Source organism: Astyanax mexicanus, chromosome 11 (assembly GCF_023375975.1).
Source record: "Astyanax mexicanus isolate ESR-SI-001 chromosome 11, AstMex3_surface, whole genome shotgun sequence".
Classification (NCBI taxonomy): Eukaryota; Metazoa; Chordata; class Actinopteri; order Characiformes; family Acestrorhamphidae; genus Astyanax; species Astyanax mexicanus.
In genome coordinates this window covers 23,114,780-23,132,539 of record NC_064418.1, presented here as the reverse complement: position 1 = coordinate 23,132,539, position 17,760 = coordinate 23,114,780, and the positions used below count along the sequence as shown (strand labels likewise).

At 42.7% G+C, this 17,760-nt stretch overlaps 25 non-coding genes across 25 annotated transcripts; 10 read left to right on the top strand and 15 right to left on the bottom strand.

Annotated features, from left to right (window-relative positions):
• The first annotated feature begins 484 nt into the window (after positions 1 to 484).
• trnac-gca (transfer RNA cysteine (anticodon GCA)) lies at positions 485 to 556 on the top strand. Its single transcript has one exon. It is a non-coding gene; the product is annotated as a tRNA-Cys (tRNA).
• Positions 557 to 672: 116 nt separating this feature from the next.
• trnac-gca (transfer RNA cysteine (anticodon GCA)) lies at positions 673 to 744 on the top strand. The gene has a single exon. It is a non-coding gene; the product is annotated as a tRNA-Cys (tRNA).
• A 1,263-nt stretch (positions 745 to 2,007) lies between these two features.
• Positions 2,008 to 2,079, bottom strand: trnaa-cgc (transfer RNA alanine (anticodon CGC)). Its single transcript has one exon. It is a non-coding gene; the product is annotated as a tRNA-Ala (tRNA).
• Positions 2,080 to 2,266: 187 nt separating this feature from the next.
• On the bottom strand, positions 2,267 to 2,338 carry trnat-cgu (transfer RNA threonine (anticodon CGU)). The gene has a single exon. It is a non-coding gene; the product is annotated as a tRNA-Thr (tRNA).
• A 1,110-nt stretch (positions 2,339 to 3,448) lies between these two features.
• On the bottom strand, positions 3,449 to 3,520 carry trnaa-ugc (transfer RNA alanine (anticodon UGC)). The gene has a single exon. It is a non-coding gene; the product is annotated as a tRNA-Ala (tRNA).
• Positions 3,521 to 4,204: 684 nt separating this feature from the next.
• On the bottom strand, positions 4,205 to 4,276 carry trnaa-ugc (transfer RNA alanine (anticodon UGC)). The gene has a single exon. It is a non-coding gene; the product is annotated as a tRNA-Ala (tRNA).
• Positions 4,277 to 4,488: 212 nt separating this feature from the next.
• Positions 4,489 to 4,560, top strand: trnac-gca (transfer RNA cysteine (anticodon GCA)). Its single transcript has one exon. It is a non-coding gene; the product is annotated as a tRNA-Cys (tRNA).
• Positions 4,561 to 4,676: 116 nt separating this feature from the next.
• On the top strand, positions 4,677 to 4,748 carry trnac-gca (transfer RNA cysteine (anticodon GCA)). Its single transcript has one exon. It is a non-coding gene; the product is annotated as a tRNA-Cys (tRNA).
• A 1,269-nt stretch (positions 4,749 to 6,017) lies between these two features.
• trnaa-ugc (transfer RNA alanine (anticodon UGC)) lies at positions 6,018 to 6,089 on the bottom strand. The gene has a single exon. It is a non-coding gene; the product is annotated as a tRNA-Ala (tRNA).
• Positions 6,090 to 6,276: 187 nt separating this feature from the next.
• On the bottom strand, positions 6,277 to 6,348 carry trnat-cgu (transfer RNA threonine (anticodon CGU)). The gene has a single exon. It is a non-coding gene; the product is annotated as a tRNA-Thr (tRNA).
• Positions 6,349 to 7,458: 1,110 nt separating this feature from the next.
• On the bottom strand, positions 7,459 to 7,530 carry trnaa-ugc (transfer RNA alanine (anticodon UGC)). The gene has a single exon. It is a non-coding gene; the product is annotated as a tRNA-Ala (tRNA).
• Positions 7,531 to 8,214: 684 nt separating this feature from the next.
• trnaa-ugc (transfer RNA alanine (anticodon UGC)) lies at positions 8,215 to 8,286 on the bottom strand. The gene has a single exon. It is a non-coding gene; the product is annotated as a tRNA-Ala (tRNA).
• Positions 8,287 to 8,498: 212 nt separating this feature from the next.
• Positions 8,499 to 8,570, top strand: trnac-gca (transfer RNA cysteine (anticodon GCA)). The gene has a single exon. It is a non-coding gene; the product is annotated as a tRNA-Cys (tRNA).
• A 116-nt stretch (positions 8,571 to 8,686) lies between these two features.
• On the top strand, positions 8,687 to 8,758 carry trnac-gca (transfer RNA cysteine (anticodon GCA)). The gene has a single exon. It is a non-coding gene; the product is annotated as a tRNA-Cys (tRNA).
• Positions 8,759 to 10,028: 1,270 nt separating this feature from the next.
• trnaa-cgc (transfer RNA alanine (anticodon CGC)) lies at positions 10,029 to 10,100 on the bottom strand. The gene has a single exon. It is a non-coding gene; the product is annotated as a tRNA-Ala (tRNA).
• A 1,368-nt stretch (positions 10,101 to 11,468) lies between these two features.
• On the bottom strand, positions 11,469 to 11,540 carry trnaa-ugc (transfer RNA alanine (anticodon UGC)). The gene has a single exon. It is a non-coding gene; the product is annotated as a tRNA-Ala (tRNA).
• A 684-nt stretch (positions 11,541 to 12,224) lies between these two features.
• trnat-ugu (transfer RNA threonine (anticodon UGU)) lies at positions 12,225 to 12,296 on the bottom strand. Its single transcript has one exon. It is a non-coding gene; the product is annotated as a tRNA-Thr (tRNA).
• Positions 12,297 to 12,508: 212 nt separating this feature from the next.
• Positions 12,509 to 12,580, top strand: trnac-gca (transfer RNA cysteine (anticodon GCA)). Its single transcript has one exon. It is a non-coding gene; the product is annotated as a tRNA-Cys (tRNA).
• A 116-nt stretch (positions 12,581 to 12,696) lies between these two features.
• trnac-gca (transfer RNA cysteine (anticodon GCA)) lies at positions 12,697 to 12,768 on the top strand. Its single transcript has one exon. It is a non-coding gene; the product is annotated as a tRNA-Cys (tRNA).
• A 1,269-nt stretch (positions 12,769 to 14,037) lies between these two features.
• Positions 14,038 to 14,109, bottom strand: trnaa-cgc (transfer RNA alanine (anticodon CGC)). The gene has a single exon. It is a non-coding gene; the product is annotated as a tRNA-Ala (tRNA).
• Positions 14,110 to 14,296: 187 nt separating this feature from the next.
• Positions 14,297 to 14,368, bottom strand: trnat-cgu (transfer RNA threonine (anticodon CGU)). Its single transcript has one exon. It is a non-coding gene; the product is annotated as a tRNA-Thr (tRNA).
• A 1,110-nt stretch (positions 14,369 to 15,478) lies between these two features.
• trnaa-ugc (transfer RNA alanine (anticodon UGC)) lies at positions 15,479 to 15,550 on the bottom strand. The gene has a single exon. It is a non-coding gene; the product is annotated as a tRNA-Ala (tRNA).
• Positions 15,551 to 16,234: 684 nt separating this feature from the next.
• Positions 16,235 to 16,306, bottom strand: trnaa-ugc (transfer RNA alanine (anticodon UGC)). The gene has a single exon. It is a non-coding gene; the product is annotated as a tRNA-Ala (tRNA).
• Positions 16,307 to 16,518: 212 nt separating this feature from the next.
• Positions 16,519 to 16,590, top strand: trnac-gca (transfer RNA cysteine (anticodon GCA)). The gene has a single exon. It is a non-coding gene; the product is annotated as a tRNA-Cys (tRNA).
• A 116-nt stretch (positions 16,591 to 16,706) lies between these two features.
• Positions 16,707 to 16,778, top strand: trnac-gca (transfer RNA cysteine (anticodon GCA)). Its single transcript has one exon. It is a non-coding gene; the product is annotated as a tRNA-Cys (tRNA).
• Positions 16,779 to 17,760: the final 982 nt, after the last annotated feature.

Sequence of the window (17,760 nt, the reverse complement as noted above, 5' to 3'; positions counted from 1 at the left end):
TTGTGCCATGTAGAGTGGGGACATATAGTTTGAGAACTCACAGCAGACTTGACTCTCAAAAGGACTTAAGAAGAAATCTATAGCATGCCATTATGAAGGCTACAAACCAGATCTATCAAGGTTCTTTATTCAGCAAATGCCTTGTACAAATGCGCCGTTTTTGCAAATTCTATAGATGTGTGCTTCATGTTTAACTTCAATGCATGAAACAGCAGCAATGGAGATACTGGGGACTGAAACCAGCATGCGCTCTACCACTGAGCTACATCACCACATTAAACCTTAAAATCCGGGTGCCCCGTATGTCTATTGCCTCTCTGAAGGATGCTCTGTTCAGCAATGGGTTCTTTGGCTAAGATTTGGTTTTACAAAGTAGAATCCATGCATTTCACTCCATTTTAATAGATATTACCTTTAAAGGAGTTTAGTTCAGATCCAGGTGCCCCTTTTGTCAAGTCCCTTGCTTAAGGTGGGTTGCATTGAAGGGGGTATAGCTCAGTGGTAGAGCATTTGACTGCAGATCAAGAGGTCCCCAGTTCAAATCTGGGTGCCCCCTATGTCCAGTCCCTCTCTTAAGGGTGCTAAGTTCAGCAACGGGTACTTAGGCTAAGATTTGGTTTTACAAAGTAGGATCCATGCATTTCAGTTCATTTTAGTACTTACTATGTTCCAGGGGGTATAGCTCAGTGGTAGAGCATTTGACTGCAGATCAAGAGGTCCCCGGTTCAAATCCGGGTGCCCCCTATATCCAGTCCCTTGCTTAAAGGCTGTACTTTTAGCAATGCCTGTTGGCTACCAGTTTACATTTGTGTAATCTGGCTAAGATTTGTTGTTACAAGGTAGAATCCATACATTTTAAGCCGGTGTATATCGAAAGGAGTATAGCTCAGTGGTACAGCATTTGACTGCAGATCAAGAGGTCCTCGCTTCAAATCTGGGTGCCCCCTATGCCCAGTGCTTCTCATAAAAAGGTGCTATGTTCAGGAATGGGTATAGGTTGCTTTGGCTTGCTTTCACAAAGTAGAATCCATGCATTTCAGTTCATAGGGTTCCCCTTATGTCCAGTCCATCTCTTAAGGCTGCTATATTCAGCAATGGGTATTGGCTACCTTTTACGGTACTTTGGCTAAGATTTGCTTTCACATAGTAGAATCCATGCATTTTAGTCCATTTTAATAGATATTACCTTCAAGGGAGTATAGTTCAGATCCGGGTGCCCCTTTTGTCCAATCCCTTGATTAAGGGCTATTTTTTATCTGACTAAGATCAATGTAGGATCCATATATTTTAAGGGAGGTTGTATTGAAGGGGGCATAGCTCAGTGGTAGGGAGTTTGACTACAGATCAAGAGGTCCCCGGTTCAAATCCGCATGACCAATATGTCCATTTCCTCTCTTAAGACTGCTTTGTGTTTAGCAGTGAGTTTTGCCTACCATTATATATTTAGGTACTTTGGTTAAGATTTGGTTTCACACCGCACAATCCATACATTTCAGTTCATTTAATAGATATTACTTTTACGATCAGTGGGAGAGCATTTGACTGCATAGCAAGAGGTCCCCGGTTCAAATCCGGGTGCCCCCTATGTCTAGTCCCTCTCTTAAGAGACCTACGTTCAGCAAAGGGCACTTGGCCATTGTGCCACGTAGACTGGGGACATATAGTTTGAGAACTCACAGCAGAGTTGAATCTGAAAAGGACTTCAGCAGAAATCTATAGCATGCCTTTATGAAGGCTACAAACCAGATCTATCAAGGTTCTTCATCAGCAAAAATGCCTTGTACAAATGCACCTTTTTTGCAAATTCTATAGATGTGTGCTTTATGGACTTGAGAGCACAGGGCAGAGTTGTCTGCGAAAGGCAGTTGAGTAGAACTCTATAGCATGCAATTATGAAGCCTATAAGAAATCAAATTTATCAAACTACTTCATCAGCAAATGCCTTGTACAAATGCCGATTTTATTGTGCAAATTTATGCCTACTTTCAAGTTGCAAAACAGCAGAAATGGAGATGCTGGGGATTGAACCCAGGACCTCATACATGCGAAGCATGCGCTCTACCACTGAGCTACATCCCCTCACAAAGTTAATCGCTTTGTATGGTGTCATCCTGATAACAAAACTCTGGAGACTTGCAAAAGCAGCATCCTTAAACTGCTGCATTGTTTCCATGCTTTTAGGACAACCTACAGTCTCAGAGATATGTTTGAAAGAGCATGCTAAAGCAAGCCAAACATTTTCAACAGAAAGACACAACACCCCTTCAGGCACGGACGGGGGTCGAACCCGTGATCTTCGGTTTACGAGACCGACGCCTTACCACTTGGCCACCATGCCAGACAGCAAGCAATGTCCTGTCACTTAGTAGATACAACATAGCACCCGCAATCAATCAATGCACTGAGCAAGGAGGTTTTTGAGGAACAAGTATGGAAAGCTTTAATTAAGCTTCTTTGCTTGTTGTCTTGCATGAACAAAACTGCATGAACGTGGATCAAACCCACATTCTTCTGTTCACAAGACCAATGCCAAGCCACTTGGACATTGTGCCACGTAGACTGGGGACATATAGTTTGAGAACTCACAGCAGAGTTGACTCTCAAAAGGACTTAAGAAGAAATCTATAGCATGCTATTATGAAGGCTACAAACCAGATCTATCAAGGTTCTTCATCAGCAAATGCCTTGTACAAATGCACCTTTTTTGCAAATTCTATAGATGTGTGCTTCATGTTTTATTTCAAGGTGCAAAACGGCAGCAAAGCAGATACTGGGGATTGAACCCACGACTTCATGCATACAAAGCACGCGATCTACCACTGAGCTACACCCCGACAAGAACCAATGCCATTGGTGTACTGTTATCATTGCAAGACAAATGTACAGACTTGCAAAAGACTAATGTTAAGCTGTTGCATTTTCCCATGCTTTTAGAACAACCGACAATGTCACAAATACATTGGAAAGAGCATACCAAAGCAAAGAAGAACAGACAGATGTTGAATTGGACAGAGGTCCAACTAAAAAGCAGAAAACCAGAAGGTAACACAGACATTAGAGCACCCTCAATTAAAACATGCAGTGAGGTAGGAAGGTTTTGAGCAACAAGTATGGTAAACTGCAATTAAGCCACTGTACTTTTTTCTTGCATCAACAAATAGGGACAAACAGAGATCAAACCTGTGAGCTTCAGTTCACAAGACCAACGCCAGGCAACTTGGCAATTGCGCCACTTCTACAATATAAGTGTGGGCTTGAGAACACAGGGCAGAGTTGTCTGTGAAAGGCAGTTGAGTAGAAATCTATAGCATGCAATTATGAAGCCTATAAGAAATGAGATTTATAAAGCTACTTCATCAGCAAATGCCTTGTACACATGCCGATTTTATTGTGCAATTTCCAGAGACATGGGCTTTATGTTTACTTTCAAGTTGCAAAACAGCAGAAATGGAGATGCTGGGGATTGAACCCAGGACCTCATACATGCAAAGCATGCGCTCTACCACTGAGCTACATCCCCTCACAAAAGTCGCGTATGTGTACACTGTCATCCTGGCAACAAAACTCTGCAGACTTCCAAAGACAGCATCCTTAAGATGCTGCATTGTTTCCATGCTTTTAGGGCAACCTACAGTCTCAGAGATATGTTTGAAAGAGCATGCTAAAGCAAGCCAGAAATTTTCAACAGAAAGACACAACAGCCCTTCAGGCACGGAAAGGGATCAAGGCTGTGATCGTCGGTTTACGAGATCGACACCTTGCCATTTGGCCACAATGCCAGACAACAAGCAATGTCCTGTCATTTAGTAGATACAACATAGCACCCGCAATCAGGCAATGCACCGAGGAAGGAGGTTCCTGAGGAACAAGTATGGAGACCTTTAATTAAGCTTCTTTGCTTGTTGTCTTGCATGAAGAAAAATGCATGAAAGTGGATAAAACCCACGTTCTTCTGGTTACAAGACCAACGCCAAGCCACTTGGACATTGTGCCATGTAGAGTGGGGACATATAGTTTGAGATCTCACAGCAGACTTGACTCTCAAAAGGACTTAAGAAGAAAGCTATAGCATGCCATTATGAAGGCTACAAACCAGATCTATCAAGGTTCTTTATTCAGCAAATGCCTTGTACAAATGCGCCGTTTTTGCAAATTCTATAGATGTGTGCTTCATGTTTAACTTCAATGCATGAAACAGCAGCAATGGAGATACTGGGGATTGAACCCAGGACCTCATACACGCAAAGCATGCGCTCTACCACTGAGCTACATCCCCACATTAAACCTTAAAATCCGGGTACCCCGTATGTCTATTGCCTCTCTGAAGGATGCTCTGTTCAGCAATGGGTTCTTTGGCTAAGATTTGGTTTTACAAAGTAGAATCCATGCATTTCACTCCATTTTAATAGATATTACCTTTAAAGGAGTTTAGTTCAGATCCAGGTGCCCCTTTTGTCAAGTCCCTTGCTTAAGGTGGGTTGCATTGAAGGGGGTATAGCTCAGTGGTAGAGCATTTGACTGCAGATCAAGAGGTCCCCGGTTCAAATCTGGGTGCCCCCTATGTCCAGTCCCTCTCTTAAGGGTGCTAAGTTCAGCAACGGGTACTTAGGCTAAGATTTGGTGTTACAAAGTAGGATCCATGCATTTCAGTTCATTTTAGTACTTACTATTTTCTAGGGGGTATAGCTCAGTGGTAGAGCATTTGACTGCAGATCAAGAGGTCCCCGGTTCAAATCCGGGTGCCCCCTATATCCAGTCCCTTGCTTAAAGGCTGTACTTTTAGCAATGCCTGTTGGCTACCAGTTTACATTTGTGTAATCTGGCTAAGATTTGTTGTTACAAGGTAGAATCCATACATTTTAAGCCGGTGTATATCGAAAGGAGTATAGCTCAGTGGTACAGCATTTGACTGCAGATCAAGAGGTCCTCGCTTCAAATCTGGGTGCCCCCTATGCCCAGTGCTTCTCATAAAAAGGTGCTATGTTCAGGAATGGGTATAGGTTGCTTTGGATAAGATTTGCTTTCACAAAGTAGAATCCATGCATTTCAGTTCATAGGGTTCTCCTTATGTCCAGTCCATCTCTTAAGGGTGCTATATTCAGCAATGGGTATTGGCTACCTTTTAGGGTACTTTGGCTAAGATTTGCTTTCACATAGTAGAATCCATGCATTTTAGTCCATTTTAATAGATATTACCTTCAAGGGAGTATAGTTCAGATCCGGGTGCCCCTTTTGTCCAATCCCTTGCTTAAGGGCTATTTTTTATCTGACTAAGATCAATGTAGGATCCATATATTTTAAGGGAGGTTGTATTGAAGGGGGCATAGCTCAGTGGTAGGGAGTTTGACTACAGATCAAGAGGTCCCCGGTTCAAATCCGCATGACCAATATGTCCATTTCCTCTCTTAAGGCTGCTTTGCGTTTATCAGTGAGTTTTGCCTACCAGTATATATTTAGGTACTTTGGTTAAGATTTGGTTTCACACCGCACAATCCATACATTTCAGTTCATTTAATAGATATTACTTTTACGATCAGTGGGAGAGCATTTGACTGCATAGCAAGAGGTCCCCGGTTCAAATCCGGGTGCCCCCTATGTCTAGTCCCTCTCTTAAGGGACCTACGTTCAGCAAAGGGCACTTGGCCATTGTGCCACGTAGACTGGGGACATATAGTTTGAGAACTCACAGCAGAGTTGAATCTGAAAAGGACTTCAGCAGAAATCTATAGCATGCCTTTATGAAGGCTACAAACCAGATCTATCAAGGTTCTTCATCAGCAAAAATGCCTTGTACAAATGCACCTTTTTTGCAAATTCTATAGATGTGTGCTTTATGGACTTGAGAGCACAGGGCAGAGTTGTCTGCGAAAGGCAGTTGAGTAGAACTCTATAGCATGCAATTATGAAGCCTATAAGAAATCAAATTTATCAAACTACTTCATCAGCAAATGCCTTGTACAAATGCCGATTTTATTGTGCAAATTTATGCCTACTTTCAAGTTGCAAAACAGCAGAAATGGAGATGCTGGGGATTGAACCCAGGACCTCATACATGCGAAGCATGCACTCTACCACTGAGCTACATCCCCTCACAAAGTTAATCGCTTTGTATGGTGTCATCCTGATAACAAAACTCTGGAGACTTGCAAAAGCAGCATCCTTAAACTGCTGCATTGTTTCCATGCTTTTAGGACAACCTACAGTCTCAGAGATATGTTTGAAAGAGCATGCTAAAGCAAGCCAAACATTTTCAACAGGAAGACACAACACCCCTTCAGGCACGGACGGGGGTCGAACCCGTGATCTTCGGTTTACGAGACCGACGCCTTACCACTTGGCCACCATGCCAGACAGCAAGCAATGTCCTGTCACTTAGTAGATACAACATAGCACCCGCAATCAATCAATGCACTGAGCAAGGAGGTTTTTGAGGAACAAGTATGGAAAGCTTTAATTAAGCTTCTTTGCTTGTTGTCTTGCATGAACAAAACTGCATGAACGTGGATCAAACCCACATTCTTCTGTTCACAAGACCAATGCCAAGCCACTTGGACATTGTGCCACGTAGACTGGGGACATATAGTTTGAGAACTCACAGCAGACTTGACTCTCAAAAGGACTTAAGAAGAAAGCTATAGCATGCCATTATGAAGGCTACAAACCAGATCTATCAAGAATCTTCATCAGCAAATGCCTTGTACAAATGCACCTTTTTTGCAAATTCTATAGATGTGTGCTTCATGTTTTATTTCAAGGTGCAAAACGGCAGCAAAGCAGATACTGGGGATTGAACCCACGACTTCATGCATACAAAGCACGCGATCTACCACTGAGCTACACCCCGACAAGAACCAATGCCATTGGTGTACTGTTATCATTGCAAGACAAATGTACAGACTTGCAAAAGACTAATGTTAAGCTGTTGCATTTTCCCATGCTTTTAGAACAACCGACAATGTCACAAATACATTGGAAAGAGCATACCAAAGCAAAGAAGAACAGACAGATGTTGAATTGGACAGAGGTCCAACTAAAAAGCAGAAAACCAGAAGGTAACACAGACATTAGAGCACCCTCAATTAAAACATGCAGTGAGGTAGGAAGGTTTTGAGCAACAAGTATGGTAAACTGCAATTAAGCCACTTTACTTTTTTCTTGCATCAACAAATAGGGACAAACAGAGATCAAACCTGTGAGCTTCAGTTCACAAGACCAACGCCAGGCAACTTGGCAATTGCGCCACTTCTACAATATAAGTGTGGGCTTGAGAACACAGGGCAGAGTTGTCTGTGAAAGGCAGTTGAGTAGAAATCTATAGCATGCAATTATGAAGCCTATAAGAAATGAGATTTATAAAGCTACTTCATCAGCAAATGCCTTGTACACATGCCGATTTTATTGTGCAATTTCCAGAGACATGGGCTTTATGTTTACTTTCAAGTTGCAAAACAGCAGAAATGGAGATGCTGGGGATTGAACCCAGGACCTCATACATGCAAAGCATGCGCTCTACCACTGAGCTACATCCCCTCACAAAAGTCGCGTATGTGTACACTGTCATCCTGGCAACAAAACTCTGCAGACTTCCAAAGACAGCATCCTTAAGATGCTGCATTGTTTCCATGCTTTTAGGGCAACCTACAGTCTCAGAGATATGTTTGAAAGAGCATGCTAAAGCAAGCCAGAAATTTTCAACAGAAAGACACAACAGCCCTTCAGGCACGGAAAGGGATCAAGGCTGTGATCGTCGGTTTACGAGATCGACACCTTGCCATTTGGCCACAATGCCAGACAACAAGCAATGTCCTGTCATTTAGTAGATACAACATAGCACCCGCAATCAGGCAATGCACCGAGGAAGGAGGTTCCTGAGGAACAAGTATGGAGACCTTTAATTAAGCTTCTTTGCTTGTTGTCTTGCATGAAGAAAAATGCATGAAAGTGGATAAAACCCACGTTCTTCTGGTTACAAGACCAACGCCAAGCCACTTGGACATTGTGCCATGTAGAGTGGGGACATATAGTTTGAGAACTCACAGCAGACTTGACTCTCAAAAGGACTTAAGAAGAAAGCTATAGCATGCCATTATGAAGGCTACAAACCAGATCTATCAAGGTTCTTTATTCAGCAAATGCCTTGTACAAATGCGCCGTTTTTGCAAATTCTATAGATGTGTGCTTCATGTTTAACTTCAATGCATAAAACAGCAGCAATGGAGATACTGGAGATTGAACCCAGGACCTCATACACGCAAAGCATGCGCTCTACCACTGAGCTACATCACCACATTAAACCTTAAAATCCGGGTGCCCCGTATGTCTATTGCCTCTCTGAAGGATGCTCTGTTCAGCAATGGGTTCTTTGGCTAAGATTTGGTTTTACAAAGTAGAATCCATGCATTTCACTCCATTTTAATAGATATTACCTTTAAAGGAGTTTAGTTCAGATCCAGGTGCCCCTTTTGTCAAGTCCCTTGCTTAAGGTGGGTTGCATTGAAGGGGGTATAGCTCAGTGGTAGAGCATTTGACTGCAGATCAAGAGGTCCCCGGTTCAAATCTGGGTGCCCCCTATGTCCAGTCCCTCTCTTAAGGGTGCTAAGTTCAGCAACGGGTACTTAGGCTAAGATTTGGTTTTACAAAGTAGGATCCATGCATTTCAGTTCATTTTAGTACTTACTATGTTCCAGGGGGTATAGCTCAGTGGTAGAGCATTTGACTGCAGATCAAGAGGTCCCCGGTTCAAATCCGGGTGCCCCCTGTATCCAGTCCCTTGCTTAAAGGCTGTACTTTTAGCAATGCCTGTTGGCTACCAGTTTACATTTGTGTAATCTGGCTAAGATTTGTTGTTACAAGGTAGAATCCATACATTTTAAGCCGGTGTATATCGAAAGGAGTATAGCTCAGTGGTACAGCATTTGACTGCAGATCAAGAGGTCCTCGCTTCAAATCTGGGTGCCCCCTATGCCCAGTGCTTCTCATAAAAAGGTGCTATGTTCAGGAATGGGTATAGGTTGCTTTGGCTAAGATTTGCTTTCACAAAGTAGAATCCATGCATTTCAGTTCATAGGGTTCCCCTTATGTCCAGTCCATCTCTTAAGGGTGCTATATTCAGCAATGGGTATTGGCTACCTTTTAGGGTACTTTGGTTAAGATTTGCTTTCACATAGTAGAATCCATGCATTTTAGTCCATTTTAATAGATATTACCTTCAAGGGAGTATAGTTCAGATCCGGGTGCCCCTTTTGTCCAATCCCTTGCTTAAGGGCTATTTTTTATCTGACTAAGATCAATGTAGGATCCATATATTTTAAGGGAGGTTGTATTGAAGGGGGCATAGCTCAGTGGTAGGTAGTTTGATTACAGATCAAGAGGTCCCCGGTTCAAATTCGCATGACCAATATGTCCATTTCCTCTCTTAAGGCTGCTTTGTGTTTAGCAGTGAGTTTTGCCTACCAGTATATATTTAGGTACTTTGGTTAAGATTTGGTTTCACACCGCACAATCCATACATTTCAGTTCATTTAATAGATATTACTTTTACGATCAGTGGGAGAGCATTTGACTGCATAGCAAGAGGTCCCCGGTTAAAATCCGGGTGCCCCCTATGTCTAGTCCCTCTCTTAAGAGACCTACGTTCAGCAAAGGGCACTTGGCCATTGTGCCACGTAGACTGGGGACATATAGTTTGAGAACTCACAGCAGAGTTGAATCTGAAAAGGACTTCAGCAGAAATCTATAGCATGCCTTTATGAAGGCTACAAACCAGATCTATCAAGGTTCTTCATCAGCAAAAATGCCTTGTACAAATGCACCTTTTTTTGCAAATTCTATAGATGTGTGCTTTATGGACTTGAGAGCACAGGGCAGAGTTGTCTGCGAAAGGCAGTTGAGTAGAACTCTATAGCATGCAATTATGAAGCCTATAAGAAATCAAATTTATCAAACTACTTCATCAGCAAATGCCTTGTACAAATGCCGATTTTATTGTGCAAATTTATGCCTACTTTCAAGTTGCAAAACAGCAGAAATGGAGATGCTGGGGATTGAACCCAGGACCTCATACATGCGAAGCATGCGCTCTACCACTGAGCTACATCCCCTCACAAAGTTAATCGCTTTGTATGGTGTCATCCTGATAACAAAACTCTGGAGACTTGCAAAAGCAGCATCCTTAAACTGCTGCATTGTTTCCATGCTTTTAGGACAACCTACAGTCTCAGAGATATGTTTGAAAGAGCATGCTAAAGCAAGCCAAACATTTTCAACAGAAAGACACAACAACCCTTCAGGCACGGACGGGGACGACCCCGTGATCTTCGGTTTACGAGACCGACGCCTTACCACTTGGCCACCATGCCAGACAGCAAGCAATGTCCTGTCACTTAGTAGATACAACATAGCACCCGCAATCAATCAATGCACTGAGCAAGGAGGTTTTTGAGGAACAAGTATGGAAAGCTTTAATTAAGCTTCTTTGCTTGTTGTCTTGCATGAACAAAGCTGCATGAACGTGGATCAAACCCACATTCTTCTGTTCACAAGACCAATGCCAAGCCACTTGGACATTGTGCCACGTAGACTGGGGACATATAGTTTGAGAACTCACAGCAGAGTTGACTCTCAAAAGGACTTAAGAAGAAATCTATAGCATGCTATTATGAAGGCTACAAACCAGATCTATCAAGGTTCTTCATCAGCAAATGCCTTGTACAAATGCACCTTTTTTGCAAATTCTATAGATGTGTGCTTCATGTTTTATTTCAAGGTGCAAAACGGCAGCAAAGCAGATACTGGGGATTGAACCCACGACTTCATGCATACAAAGCACGCGATCTACCACTGAGCTACACCCCGACAAGAACCAATGCTATTGGTGTACTGTTATCATTGCAAGACAAATGTACAGACTTGCAAAAGACTAATGTTAAGCTGTTGCATTTTCCCATGCTTTTAGAACAACCGACAATGTCACAAATACATTGGAAAGAGCATACCAAAGCAAAGAAGAACAGACAGATGTTGAATTGGACAGAGGTCCAACTAAAAAGCAGAAAACCAGAAGGTAACACAGACATTAGAGCACCCTCAATTAAAACATGCAGTGAGGTAGGAAGGTTTTGAGCAACAAGTATGGTAAACTGCAATTAAGCCACTGTACTTTTTTCTTGCATCAACAAATAGGGACAAACAGAGATCAAACCTGTGAGCTTCAGTTCACAAGACCAACGCCAGGCAACTTGGCAATTGCGCCACTTCTACAATATAAGTGTGGGCTTGAGAACACAGGGCAGAGTTGTCTGTGAAAGGCAGTTGAGTAGAAATCTATAGCATGCAATTATGAAGCCTATAAGAAATGAGATTTATAAAGCTACTTCATCAGCAAATGCCTTGTACACATGCCGATTTTATTGTGCAATTTCCAGAGACATGGGCTTTATGTTTACTTTCAAGTTGCAAAACAGCAGAAATGGAGATGCTGGGGATTGAACCCAGGACCTCATACATGCAAAGCATGCGCTCTACCACTGAGCTACATCCCCTCACAAAAGTCGCGTATGTGTACACTGTCATCCTGGCAACAAAACTCTGCAGACTTCCAAAGACAGCATCCTTAAGATGCTGCATTGTTTCCATGCTTTTAGGGCAACCTACAGTCTCAGAGATATGTTTGAAAGAGCATGCTAAAGCAAGCCAGAAATTTTCAACAGAAAGACACAACAGCCCTTCAGGCACGGAAAGGGATCAAGGCTGTGATCGTCGGTTTACGAGATCGACACCTTGCCATTTGGCCACAATGCCAGACAACAAGCAATGTCCTGTCATTTAGTAGATACAACATAGCACCCGCAATCAGGCAATGCACCGAGGAAGGAGGTTCCTGAGGAACAAGTATGGAGACCTTTAATTAAGCTTCTTTGCTTGTTGTCTTGCATGAAGAAAAATGCATGAAAGTGGATAAAACCCACGTTCTTCTGGTTACAAGACCAACGCCAAGCCACTTGGACATTGTGCCATGTAGAGTGGGGACATATAGTTTGAGATCTCACAGCAGACTTGACTCTCAAAAGGACTTAAGAAGAAAGCTTTAGCATGCCATTATGAAGGCTACAAACCAGATCTATCAAGGTTCTTTATTCAGCAAATGCCTTGTACAAATGCGCCGTTTTTGCAAATTCTATAGATGTGTGCTTCATGTTTAACTTCAATGCATGAAACAGCAGCAATGGAGATACTGGGGATTGAACCCAGGACCTCACACACACAAAGCATGCGCTCTACCACTGAGCTACATCCCCACATTAAACCTTAAAATCCGGGTGCCCCGTATGTCTATTGCCTCTCTGAAGGATGCTCTGTTCAGCAATGGGTTCTTTGGCTAAGATTTGGTTTTACAAAGTAGAATCCATGCATTTCACTCCATTTTAATAGATATTACCTTTAAAGGAGTTTAGTTCAGATCCAGGTGCCCCTTTTGTCAAGTCCCTTGCTTAAGGTGGGTTGCATTGAAGGGGGTATAGCTCAGTGGTAGAGCATTTGACTGCAGATCAAGAGGTCCCCGGTTCAAATCTGGGTGCCCCCTATGTCCAGTTCTTCTCTTAAGGGTGCTAAGTTCAGCAACGGGTACTTAGGCTAAGATTTGGTTTTACAAAGTAGGATCCATGCATTTCAGTTCATTTTAGTACTTACTATGTTCCAGGGGGTATAGCTCAGTGGTAGAGCATTTGACTGCAGATCAAGAGGTCCCCGGTTCAAATCCGGGTGCCCCCTATATCCAGTCCCTTGCTTAAAGGCTGTACTTTTAGCAATGCCTGTTGGCTACCAGTTTACATTTGTGTAATCTGGCTAAGATTTGTTGTTACAAGGTAGAATCCATACATTTTAAGCCGGTGTATATCGAAAGGAGTATAGCTCAGTGGTACAGCATTTGACTGCAGATCAAGAGGTACTCGCTTCAAATCTGGGTGCCCCCTATGCCCAGTGCTTCTCATAAAAAGGTGCTATGTTCAGGAATGGGTATAGGTTGCTTTGGATAAGATTTGCTTTCACAAAGTAGAATCCATGCATTTCAGTTCATAGGGTTCTCCTTATGTCCAGTCCATCTCTTAAGGGTGCTATATTCAGCAATGGGTATTGGCTACCTTTTAGGGTACTTTGGCTAAGATTTGCTTTCACATAGTAGAATCCATGCATTTTAGTCCATTTTAATAGATATTACCTTCAAGGGAGTATAGTTCAGATCCGGGTGCCCCTTTTGTCCAATCCCTTGCTTAAGGGCTATTTTTTATCTGACTAAGATCAATGTAGGATCCATATATTTTAAGGGAGGTTGTATTGAAGGGGGCATAGCTCAGTGGTAGGGAGTTTGATTACAGATCAAGAGGTCCCCGGTTCAAATCCGCATGACCAATATGTCCATTTCCTCTCTTAAGGCTGCTTTGCGTTTATCAGTGAGTTTTGCCTACCAGTATATATTTAGGTACTTTGGTTAAGATTTGGTTTCACACCGCACAATCCATACATTTCAGTTCATTTAATAGATATTACTTTTACGATCAGTGGGAGAGCATTTGACTGCATAGCAAGAGGTCCCCGGTTCAAATCCGGGTGCCCCCTATGTCTAGTCCCTCTCTTAAGGGACCTACGTTCAGCAAAGGGCACTTGGCCATTGTGCCACGTAGACTGGGGACATATAGTTTGAGAACTCACAGCAGAGTTGAATCTGAAAAGGACTTCAGCAGAAATCTATAGCATGCCTTTATGAAGGCTACAAACCAGATCTATCAAGGTTCTTCATCAGCAAAAATGCCTTGTACAAATGCACCTTTTTTGCAAATTCTATAGATGTGTGCTTTATGGACTTGAGAGCACAGGGCAGAGTTGTCTGCGAAAGGCAGTTGAGTAGAACTCTATAGCATGCAATTATGAAGCCTATAAGAAATCAAATTTATCAAACTACTTCATCAGCAAATGCCTTGTACAAATGCCGATTTTATTGTGCAAATTTATGCCTACTTTCAAGTTGCAAAACAGCAGAAATGGAGATGCTGGGGATTGAACCCAGGACCTCATACATGCGAAGCATGCGCTCTACCACTGAGCTACATCCCCTCACAAAGTTAATCGCTTTGTATGGTGTCATCCTGATAACAAAACTCTGGAGACTTGCAAAAGCAGCATCCTTAAACTGCTGCATTGTTTCCATGCTTTTAGGACAACCTACAGTCTCAGAGATATGTTTGAAAGAGCATGCTAAAGCAAGCCAAACATTTTCAACAGGAAGACACAACACCCCTGCAGGCACGGACGAGGGTCGAACCCGTGATCTTCGGTTTACGAGACCGACGCCTTACCACTTGGCCACCATGCCAGACAGCAAGCAATGTCCTGTCACTTAGTAGATACAACATAGCACCCGCAATCAATCAATGCACTGAGCAAGGAGGTTTTTGAGGAACAAGTATGGAAAGCTTTAATTAAGCTTCTTTGCTTGTTGTCTTGCATGAACAAAACTGCATGAACGTGGATCAAACCCACATTCTTCTGTTCACAAGACCAATGCCAAGCCACTTGGACATTGTGCCACGTAGACTGGGGACATATAGTTTGAGAACTCACAGCAGACTTGACTCTCAAAAGGACTTAAGAAGAAAGCTATAGCATGCCATTATGAAGGCTACAAACCAGATCTATCAAGGTTCTTCATCAGCAAATGCCTTGTACAAATGCACCTTTTTTGCAAATTCTATAGATGTGTGCTTCATGTTTTATTTCAAGGTGCAAAACGGCAGCAAAGCAGATACTGGGGATTGAACCCACGACTTCATGCATACAAAGCACGCGATCTACCACTGAGCTACACCCCGACAAGAACCAATGCCATTGGTGTACTGTTATCATTGCAAGACAAATGTACAGACTTGCAAAAGACTAATGTTAAGCTGTTGCATTTTCCCATGCTTTTAGAACAACCGACAATGTCACAAATACATTGGAAAGAGCATACCAAAGCAAAGAAGAACAGACAGATGTTGAATTGGACAGAGGTCCAACTAAAAAGCAGAAAACCAGAAGGTAACACAGACATTAGAGCACCCTCAATTAAAACATGCAGTGAGGTAGGAAGGTTTTGAGCAACAAGTATGGTAAACTGCAATTAAGCCACTTTACTTTTTTCTTGCATCAACAAATAGGGACAAACAGAGATCAAACCTGTGAGCTTCAGTTCACAAGACCAACGCCAGGCAACTTGGCAATTGCGCCACTTCTACAATATAAGTGTGGGCTTGAGAACACAGGGCAGAGTTGTCTGTGAAAGGCAGTTGAGTAGAAATCTATAGCATGCAATTATGAAGCCTATAAGAAATGAGATTTATAAAGCTACTTCATCAGCAAATGCCTTGTACACATGCCGATTTTATTGTGCAATTTCCAGAGACATGGGCTTTATGTTTACTTTCAAGTTGCAAAACAGCAGAAATGGAGATGCTGGGGATTGAACCCAGGACCTCATACATGCAAAGCATGCGCTCTACCACTGAGCTACATCCCCTCACAAAAGTCGCGTATGTGTACACTGTCATCCTGGCAACAAAACTCTGCAGACTTCCAAAGACAGCATCCTTAAGATGCTGCATTGTTTCCATGCTTTTAGGGCAACCTACAGTCTCAGAGATATGTTTGAAAGAGCATGCTAAAGCAAGCCAGAAATTTTCAACAGAAAGACACAACAGCCCTTCAGGCACGGAAAGGGATCAAGGCTGTGATCGTCGGTTTACGAGATCGACACCTTGCCATTTGGCCACAATGCCAGACAACAAGCAATGTCCTGTCATTTAGTAGATACAACATAGCACCCGCAATCAGGCAATGCACCGAGGAAGGAGGTTCCTGAGGAACAAGTATGGAGACCTTTAATTAAGCTTCTTTGCTTGTTGTCTTGCATGAAGAAAAATGCATGAAAGTGGATAAAACCCACGTTCTTCTGGTTACAAGACCAACGCCAAGCCACTTGGACATTGTGCCATGTAGAGTGGGGACATATAGTTTGAGAACTCACAGCAGACTTGACTCTCAAAAGGACTTAAGAAGAAAGCTATAGCATGCCATTATGAAGGCTACAAACCAGATCTATCAAGGTTCTTTATTCAGCAAATGCCTTGTACAAATGCGCCGTTTTTGCAAATTCTATAGATGTGTGCTTCATGTTTAACTTCAATGCATGAAACAGCAGCAATGGAGATACTGGAGATTGAACCCAGGACCTCATACACGCAAAGCATGCGCTCTACCACTGAGCTACATCACCACATTAAACCTTAAAATCCGGGTGCCCCGTATGTCTATTGCCTCTCTGAAGGATGCTCTGTTCAGCAATGGGTTCTTTGGCTAAGATTTGGTTTTACAAAGTAGAATCCATGCATTTCACTCCATTTTAATAGATATTACCTTTAAAGGAGTTTAGTTCAGATCCAGGTGCCCCTTTTGTCAAGTCCCTTGCTTAAGGTGGGTTGCATTGAAGGGGTTATAGCTCAGTGGTAGAGCATTTGACTGCAGATCAAGAGGTCCCCGGTTCAAATCTGGGTGCCCCCTATGTCCAGTCCCTCTCTTAAGGGTGCTAAGTTCAGCAACGGGTACTTAGGCTAAGATTTGGTTTTACAAAGTAGGATCCATGCATTTCAGTTCATTTTAGTACTTACTATGTTCCAGGGGGTATAGCTCAGTGGTAGAGCATTTGACTGCAGATCAAGAGGTCCCCGGTTCAAATCCGGGTGCCCCCTGTATCCAGTCCCTTGCTTAAAGGCTGTACTTTTAGCAATGCCTGTTGGCTACCAGTTTACATTTGTGTAATCTGGCTAAGATTTGTTGTTACAAGGTAGAATCCATACATTTTAAGCCGGTGTATATCGAAAGGAGTATAGCTCAGTGGTACAGCATTTGACTGCAGATCAAGAGGTCCTCGCTTCAAATCTGGGTGCCCCCTATGCCCAGTGCTTCTCATAAAAAGGTGCTATGTTCAGGAATGGGTATAGGTTGCTTTGGCTAAGATTTGCTTTCACAAAGTAGAATCCATGCATTTCAGTTCATAGGGTTCCCCTTATGTCCAGTCCATCTCTTAAGGGTGCTATATTCAGCAATGGGTATTGGCTACCTTTTAGGGTACTTTGGTTAAGATTTGCTTTCACATAGTAGAATCCATGCATTTTAGTCCATTTTAATAGATATTACCTTCAAGGGAGTATAGTTCAGATCCGGGTGCCCCTTTTGTCCAATCCCTTGCTTAAGGGCTATTTTTTATCTGACTAAGATCAATGTAGGATCCATATATTTTAAGGGAGGTTGTATTGAAGGGGGCATAGCTCAGTGGTAGGTAGTTTGATTACAGATCAAGAGGTCCCCGGTTCAAATCCGCATGACCAATATGTCCATTTCCTCTCTTAAGGCTGCTTTGTGTTTAGCAGTGAGTTTTGCCTACCAGTATATATTTAGGTACTTTGGTTAAGATTTGGTTTCACACCGCACAATCCATACATTTCAGTTCATTTAATAGATATTACTTTTACGATCAGTGGGAGAGCATTTGACTGCATAGCAAGAGGTCCCCGGTTAAAATCCGGGTGCCCCCTATGTCTAGTCCCTCTCTTAAGAGACCTACGTTCAGCAAAGGGCACTTGGCCATTGTGCCACGTAGACTGGGGACATATAGTTTGAGAACTCACAGCAGAGTTGAATCTGAAAAGGACTTCAGCAGAAATCTATAGC